This window comes from Diplotaxodon limnothrissa, linkage group LG3, assembly GCF_057381915.1.
Source record: "Diplotaxodon limnothrissa isolate DT_005_m linkage group LG3, D_limnothrissa_male_GT1.1, whole genome shotgun sequence".
Classification (NCBI taxonomy): Eukaryota; Metazoa; Chordata; class Actinopteri; order Cichliformes; family Cichlidae; genus Diplotaxodon; species Diplotaxodon limnothrissa.
In genome coordinates, this window is record NC_140598.1 from 50,239,889 (window position 1) to 50,248,588 (window position 8,700).

Genomic DNA, 8,700 nt, shown 5'->3' on the forward strand with positions numbered 1-8,700 from the left:
TATTTACCGGGTTACAAGCAATGATAATATCGGATGTTGACTCCTCAGCGTCATCATTTTCTATCTATTGAGAAAACTTATTGTTAAAGTATTGAAGAAAAAAACTCCTCCTTGGCCCGCGGTGTGTGTGTGTGTGTGTGCCTTCTTGCGAACGCCGTCTGTTTTCCGCATTCTGCAACGGTAAAATACGACTTTGAGACGGATATTTGTTTTACCAAATGGACAATTGCTGTTGACAAAACTCGCCTCATGGTTGACTCTTTCCCACAGAGGGGGGTGCTTTAATAAACTTATTCGAATATGAGCTTTTTTCCACTAAGACTTGTTTTATGGGGAGGAGATGTACGAAATTATTTACCGGGTTACAAGCAATGATAATATCGGATGTTGACTCCTCAGCGTCATCATTTTCTATCTATTGAGAAAACTTATTGTTAAAGTATTGAAGAAAAAAACTCCTCCTCGGCCCGCGGGGTGTGTGTGTGTGTGTGTGTGTGTGTGTGTGTGTGTGTGTGTGTGTGTGTGTGTGTGTGTGTGTGAAACAAGATCGCCTGTCGCTGCAATTATGGTTTGTTTTTCAGTCTCTCAAAAGGAAAAGTAGTATTCACTAAGGGATAGTTATTCGTTTTTTACACATAGACAGCCTGTAGGTTACAAGCGGATAGAAAGTTCTTCTTTTCATCACAAGCTATGGTGTATCTTAAAGGTTTTTTTTTTTTTTACAGCGTCTGTATTATAAGAAAATAAAATACTATTGAAATCTCTACAGGAAGTCACTCTTTATTTCCATTACAAACGCCGGTGCAGCTTAAGAAAGTAAAATTACATCCGCTCTGTCTCTCTATACATCACGGAATCATCTGCTGCATCACCGCTGTGCTTAGGGAACATGACGCATCAGGTCTGAAAATGACTAGACACTTCCGGAGTATTTCCGGTAGGGTCATAAGGTCCGGATCGAGGCCTTCCATAGTAAATATGCTGTATTTGAATATGTCATATTCAAAGCCTTCTTCTTTGGGAGAGCAGATCTCATCGGACACAAGAACGCTGCTGGGCTGCAGAAGGAAATCCATCTTGTGTCTGTGCCTTAGAAATTGTGACGGATTCCACCTCTGCTTTTTTATTCCCCTCCAACAGATGGCGCGCTTCCGGAGGTTTCCCCCTCCCTCTAAAAACTTTTTTTTCCCAACAACAGATGACGCGCTTCCGGAGGTTTCCCCCCTCCCTTCTCAGGATGCAATTCGACACGGTTAGCAACAGATGGCGCGCTTCCGGGGTTCACCCCCCCTTCTCCGGATGCGATTCGTCACGCTCATTACACGCTTCCGGGGGGGAGGGGGGGGGAGGTCAAAAGGTCGTGATTAGGGCCATCAATCACTTCGGATCAAATTTTGTCATAAGCTGTATGGTATTATCTCTCTATTTTCATATTCAACACATTTCTCATCTCATCTTTATGCTGTTGAGCCTCTTCACACACATCTTTAAATGCAACAAGAAATTTAAATCCAATGGCTTCTTCAAATTTAGACACTATTTCATGAACACCAACACTCCCACTCCTGCCCTCAGAGCCATCCCTCTCTGTAGTTTGGCTCTTTTGACCCTACTTTTCTTCTTCAGTTTGATTCCCTGCTGTGCCATAATTAGCCTGTAAGGTGGTCCAAAGGAACATAATCCAAGATCATAAAACACAAAATGCTTAGTTTGTTCTTATATCCGTGTAATCAATCATTTTGTATAAAAGTAATTAAAAGTCAGTCATCTCTCCTTCCTCCAACTTCCTCATCTGCCATTCCCATTAAGTCAGGGCAGGTGGAGCTTATTGACTTGGTAGCTGTCTTGATGGGGCATTCCAGCTGAAACTTCCAAACTTCTGACTTCAACATGAACACATCATTGTTCTTTAAGCCGAGTTTCCATTACAACAAACAGAAAGGCGCAGTTTTACTCCTTCGGGAACCTGACAATTGTCTGGAGCTCATCAAGTTTGTTGCGGAGTGATAACACAAGCGAAGATAAATGTGGAAAGAGGTATCTGTTGGTGGTCCTGTCTCATGACGACCGACAGTTTAGAGGTCCGATTCCCTAAAAGGATCCGATTGGATGATCTCTGCCGGAAGATTTGGAGACGAGTCCAAGGTTTCACCAAAAAAGAGAAATTCGTGGCTATGAGTTTCAACATGTGGCCTAAAAGTATAAAAAGGGAAAGAAAGCCATCACGCTGAGGTGAGTGACTATTACTTCTGTCTCTAAAAAATAAACCACACTCACTGACTTTTACTGCAGCACAAACAAACATGTCTCTTAAAGTTCAGCAACAGTGCACAGAGATGCTCAACCTATCACAGCAAAATAACCTTTAACATTCGTTACACTATTATATACTGTAGAATTCAGACACCAGCCTAAATATTTCCGGTCTTTCTGGTTCGCATTAATTGTAGCAGTTTGACAGATGCTTAAATGTTGTCCGTCGCAGATGTGACAGTGATCTGTGGTGTTTCAGAGCTGGATGAGTGTACTCTCATGTCCTGGACCCTGATATTGTGGTGGCTTATCAGTGACTTTCACTTTCAAAACACACAATAAGAGGGAGAAATCACGGGTGGATGACTCAGAGATATGGGTGCAGTGTTAGTCCATTCCAATAATGATACATGGATTTTGTTGAAATTGAACAGAATTAAAGCTGATTTGAGGTTTTTAGTTACATTTCTGCACAGAGGAAGAAGCAACTCTCAGCTCTTCACAGTGTCGTCACTTGACTGTGTTAGTCTGTCAGACTTTCGTAAATACCTGCAGCCTCACAAAGCCCACAGGAAAAACACAAAAACAAGATTGATGTGTATTTATGCACATGGCACAGGAACATGTTCTTCATTAACACACGGATTTGATGCTAAATAAAATTTGATGTTCTTCTACACATCACCCAGGTCAGCTGTCACAGGTAGTTTTCAGGTTTATGTGGTGGAACAGTTTATAATAATGCAGCTCCTCTCCTGTGGAAACACATCATCGTGCTAATTTGGCCGACAGCTTTCAGTCACAAAACTGACTTTGGTGAACCTGGACACGAGCTGCTCATTTTACATTTACGTAACGTTACAGTTTAGGTTTCTTGCATGACATATGAAATGTTACTTTTAACGTGACAGCACAATTTGAATTAAGTAAAATGTGAATATTTTATATTCTGTCTGGAGAAACAAAAACAAACAAACCAAAAGGCTTCAGTTGGTCCAACCAGCACCTGTGTGTGACACATGAGGTGACGCTGGTGAGGTTGAGAGTTAATTCAGTCATATTGTAGGGACACCACAGTATACTCTGACATATTATTCTTCACATAATTCAATGGTTTATTCTCTTCTATTTTTGCATAGTAGTGTTGTTTTTAGGTTTGCTGCATTTATTTATTCCTGCCCTGTTTACTTTGCTGCTGTAACAAAGTGAATTTCCCATCTCTGGGAATAATAATAGTTTATCTTTTCCGGGCAGCTTACTTTTTGTGGATTTGTACAGTATATACGTTTCATTTATTTATTGAGGTTGACTGGAGGGCTGTAGTCAACATTTTTGCAATTTAAATATAGAAGTATCAATTTAATTGTTCAGGGAGGGGCTGCCATGTACTGTGACCAGTTGGGTGGGAAGAGAGAGAGGAGAAAGTAAACAACATAATGAGTGAAAAAGGTGAGTGGACAAGAAACACCCAGTGCATCATGGGAAGCCTGCAGTAGCCTACACTAAAGGAGGATTCTGGGTCATGTGATCCAGCCCTAACTATAAGCTTTATCAAAAATGAAGGTTTTAAGCCTTTAAGTACCCCCACTGTATATAGTGTGGATGGGACTCATGGATTTATGGCTGACACACTCTTGCAATATTGTGTGGGAGTTGGGGACAGCGCCTTTGGATTGGCAGACTGGGGTGAGGGTTCTTCTCTTCAGGCAGGGAGACTGGAGAGTGTATTCCAACTTTAGAGGATCACAGCTCGCAGCCTGTCCTCAAAGATCTATGCCAGATTACTGGAGAGGAAGGTCCATCTGTTATTTGAGCATCAGATTCTGTAGGAACAATATTGTTTTCTTCCTGGTTGTTACATGTTGTAAATGTATTTAAATGTTTATTTTTTCAACAAGGTTCAAATCCTCTGGCTTAAGAGTGAAGTAAAGGACATACTGTAACATCCACCTCCTTATGGTTAGTGTAACACAGAGTGCTAATTATATCTATATGTAATTTTGCTAATGGTTAATCATGTGATACAGGTACCGAGTGGCAGCACCTGTAGACAGCTATAAGTGTCCTGCAACCAGGAAAAAAAAGATCAGACAGGGAGACGTGGCATGTCGTTCCTGATTCCTCTACCATGAGTGTCTTTATAATTTAGTATCAAAAGTAGTGTAAAACAGTTTATTGTAGTTATAAAATATCAATATTGGAGAGTAACGGAATACATGTACCATAATACATGAATACATTGCATATTTAAAATACAAAATATGAGTAACTGTATTCTGTTACTGTTAACATTTTAAAAAATGATTTAATATGAAGGCAATAGGCAGAGTGTTACAGGCATAGCCCTAACGAATATGTAGCCTCATGGGCAGTGTAGTCCGTGTTTCAGGGAGGATGGACTGCCGTACCCGTTATGTGCCTGTGAGCGCGAGGAGGGAGAAAAAGGAGAGTCGAAAAGTACGAGTTGTCACTGTCCAGAAACGGGAGCTGGAAGCATGTAAATATAATAATAACCACTGCAGGCAAAAAGAGTGCCTGACGAGCCCAGTTGTAAGTAAGCTATTAAGACTCGACTGTACACTGTGTTCGTGTTTTCCTCCGAAACAATAAGTTCCGTTGGAGCAGCCTTTCAACGCCTCTCTCTGTCTCTCGCAAGCAAAGTTGACTCAGACACCAAAGTAAAGCTAGTTTTCAGCTACGAGCCCGACACGGAACCCGCCGTATTAGCCAGAGGTCCCTTTACTACGGGTTCGGAGCCACGGACCTTCAGTAACAGTAATAAATCACAGCAATAGTACAATCACGTAGTTGTAAAAAGCATGATAACAAATTAAGTAATCCAAAGTATTCAGAATACGTTACTGTCATCGAGTAACGTAACGGAATACGTTACAGAATACATTTCTGGGGCATGTATTCTGTATTCTGTAATGGAATACATTTTAAAAGTAACCTTCCCAACACTGCCAAGGATGTTGTGATCAGGAAGTCTCACACACACACACACACACACACACACACACACACACACACACACAGTGCCTTGTCTTTTGTAACCAAGGGGGTTTTACGGTGGGAGGTGCTTATGTTGTGATGTGTATTGTAACAGTTTGTCAATAAATAGCTGCGAGGAGAGCTGCTCTTTGAAGGAGTTGGTCTGGAGACAGGTGAGGAGCATTTAGCTTCACAGCCTGGTTCTGACCAAGTCTTTCCTCGTTAGCAAGTAAAGATGTTCTGTCTTGTTTTCATTCTTCATGAGGAATAAGTCTCTAAACTAGCGGGGCCTGTGGAAGCACACACTCAACAGTAGCCACAGCTACACTGACAGAAGCGAGGCTGCCATATCGCGCCATCGGCCCCTCTGGCTGACACCAGAGATCTATTTTAACATCTAAATACACAGACACTATTTTACATGCTTTAATTTCTTCATACCCAAATTGATGCAACAGGCTCTTTACTTGCCTTAACAAAAATCAGTTGAATCACTTCAGACAATACAGAAATCAGCTCCCAGCTTCAGCTTTTAACTCAAAGAAAGAGATGGAGAGACATCATTCCCATCCTTTAACTGGCCCCCAGGATCATTTAGAATTTAATTCAATTTTTTTGATTACTTTTAAAGAACTTGATCTCTTTGATTTTAGGCATCTCAAAAAGCAAAATATTAGAACTTCTTGAGTTTGTTGTGGATCCTTTAAAATTGTGTGATTCAAGGTTGTCATGGTCTACGGTGGGTGGCTGGAGTTTCCATTAGGCTCCTGAACTGACCTGGGATCCGCCCCTGGGCAGGGCCAACTCCAGCTCCTGCACACCTGGAGCCTATTGCAGGCAATCAAGCCAGAGGGATTTAAACCACACATCGATGTTCACTCACTGCCAGTTCGTCATCAACCCATGTTGGTAACAGGTCTTGTGTTTCAAATTCTCGCTGTGATTTATCTTACTAACAAAGACTCTTTTGTACTACAGTTGCTGTACCCACCCTGGCTCACTCCACCTCCGGACTCGGGATACCTAGTGATCATTTTGGAAATCCCTCTGTGCCTCACCTGCCTGCCCTCCTGCCATCACACTCCATCTGGAGCCCCGGATCTCAAGTCAGCCTTTCCACGCCACTCAGCCTCCCCTGGATCTTCATCATCCCCCTCTCAAACACTCCAGGTCCCTAACTGCAAGTAAGAATTGCTGCTCTTATACTGGCCACTTCTGAGCTGCCTTCACTACCTGCCTAACTCCTATATCCTCTCCCCTCAGTGTGACTGTTCCCCACTCAGCTCCGTTCCACTTTTCAGGCCTCGTTCCCTCGCCCTAGCCACGTTCCCCTGGGCACGCCACACCAAGGCTCCACGTCTCGTCATTTTCTGTCTTTGCCACGTTTCCCTTTTTTTCCCCCTTGCACTTAACCGTAATAAACTGTTAAATCATCTACTGTCTCCGCTCTGGGTTTCTGCACCTGAGTCCTATTCAGTACCGGCCATCCGTCGCCGTGACAGTACAAATGGACTCAGCAGACCCAGTACGTGCAGCAGTCTCCAAGCAGGGAGCCATTTTAGGGGCTCATGAGCAAGCGTTGCAGGTTCTCGACACCCGGTGTCAAGCCATAGGCGAGACCCAGGCTAGGATCTTAGCTTCCCTGCAGGAGATTCAGTCGGCTCTTTCCCCTCCTCCAGGCCCATCCTCCGCATCCCCTGCGCCCGTGGCAGAACCTCCCCAGTCTTCCCCAGCTCCGACCCCTTCGGGCTCCGTGTTTCGCGATGCTGCATTCCCAGAACCCGAGCCGTACTCTGGGGAGCGGGGCCGCTGTACGGCCTTTCTACTGAAATGTTCTCTCGCGTTCACGCATTCACCCCGTTCATTTACTAGCGAATCAGCTCGGGTAGCATATCTGGTGGCTAAGCTACAGGCCAAGGCGCTGTTATGGGCCGAGGCGTACCTGTCGGCTCATCCGCTCCCAACCTGCTCGTTTGATGATTTTCTGTGCGAGTTTAAAAAGACCTTTACTCACCCAGTATCGGAGGGTAGTTCTGATGAAAGGTTGCTCGGGTTGCAACAGGGGAGCCGGAGTGTCGCTGAGTTCATTATCGACTTCCGTACCGCAGCCGAGGCCAATTGGCCCGATCATGCCCTTCGGGGAGTGTTCCGTCGCGCCTTAAACGACGAGCTCAAAGACCAGCTCGCTTCCCGCGATGAGCCCGAATCCTTTGAAGACTTGGTCTCCCTTTCCCTTCGGATAGATAATCGCCTGAGGGAAAGGGAGGCAGAAAAGAACCAGAAACATCGTAAACCTGCGCCTCGTACGTTTTCACTTCCTCCACCGTCACGTCCGGTGTCAACATCCGCTCCCGTTTCCGTGGAAACGGACGCCGCTCCGGAGCCTATGCTAATCGGCCGCTCTCGTCTCACACCAGAGGAGCGAGAACGACGGCTTCGGTCGGGCGCGTGTTTTTACTGTGGCTCAGTGGAGCATAGGTTAGCGCAGTGTTCGGTTCGGCCAAAAGGCTCCGCCCGCCGGTAATTTCGGGGATACAGGTGGGCGGATCCTCTTTCAGTTCCAAACCCCGGTTAATTCTACCAGTCACCCTGTGTCTAAATAAGGTTTCTCACCCCCTCCATGCTCTCGTTGATTCCGGAGCAGAGCAAAATTTAATAGATTTAGCTCTCGCTAGACGCCTTCATTTGCCACTCAAGACTCTCGATCCTCCCATCCCTGTTACCGCATTAAACGATCAAATATTCTCTCAGATAACCCATCAGGCTGGCCCCGTAACCCTCGTCACCTCTGGAAACCACCATGAAGCCATTACCTTATTCACCTTCTCTTCTCCTGATTCACCACTCATCCTAGGCTACTCCTGGCTACAGAAACACAACCCTCATATAGACTGGTCTGGAAGTAAAATCGCTAGTTGGAGCCCTTTTTGTCTAGCCCACTGCCTCAAGTCTGCCCTACCGCCGGGTGCCCCTGACACTAACACCTCGGGCGTTGATCCGGTTGACCTCACACTCGTCCCACCTGAGTACCATGACCTCCAGGAAGTTTTCAGTAAAGACAAAGCGTCGTCCTTACCACCCCACAGGCCTTATGACTGCGCTATCGACCTTCTACCTGGTGCTCCGCTTCCCTCTAGCCGGCTATTCAACATCTCCAGACCAGAAAGAGAGTCCATGGAAAAGTACATCCACGAGTCATTAGCTGCAGGTATCATCCGCCCATCCTCCTCTCCAGTGGCCGCCGGCTTCTTTTTTGTGGAAAAGAAGGATAAATCACGGCGCTGACTGCATAGACTACAGAGGGTTAAACGACATCACCATTAAAAACAAATATCCTTTACCCCTTATCAGCTCAGCCTTCGAACCCCTCCATGAAGTCACCGTATTCACCAAACTGGATCTCCGCAATGCCTACCACCTTGTCCGCATCAGGGAGGGGGACGAATGGAAAAC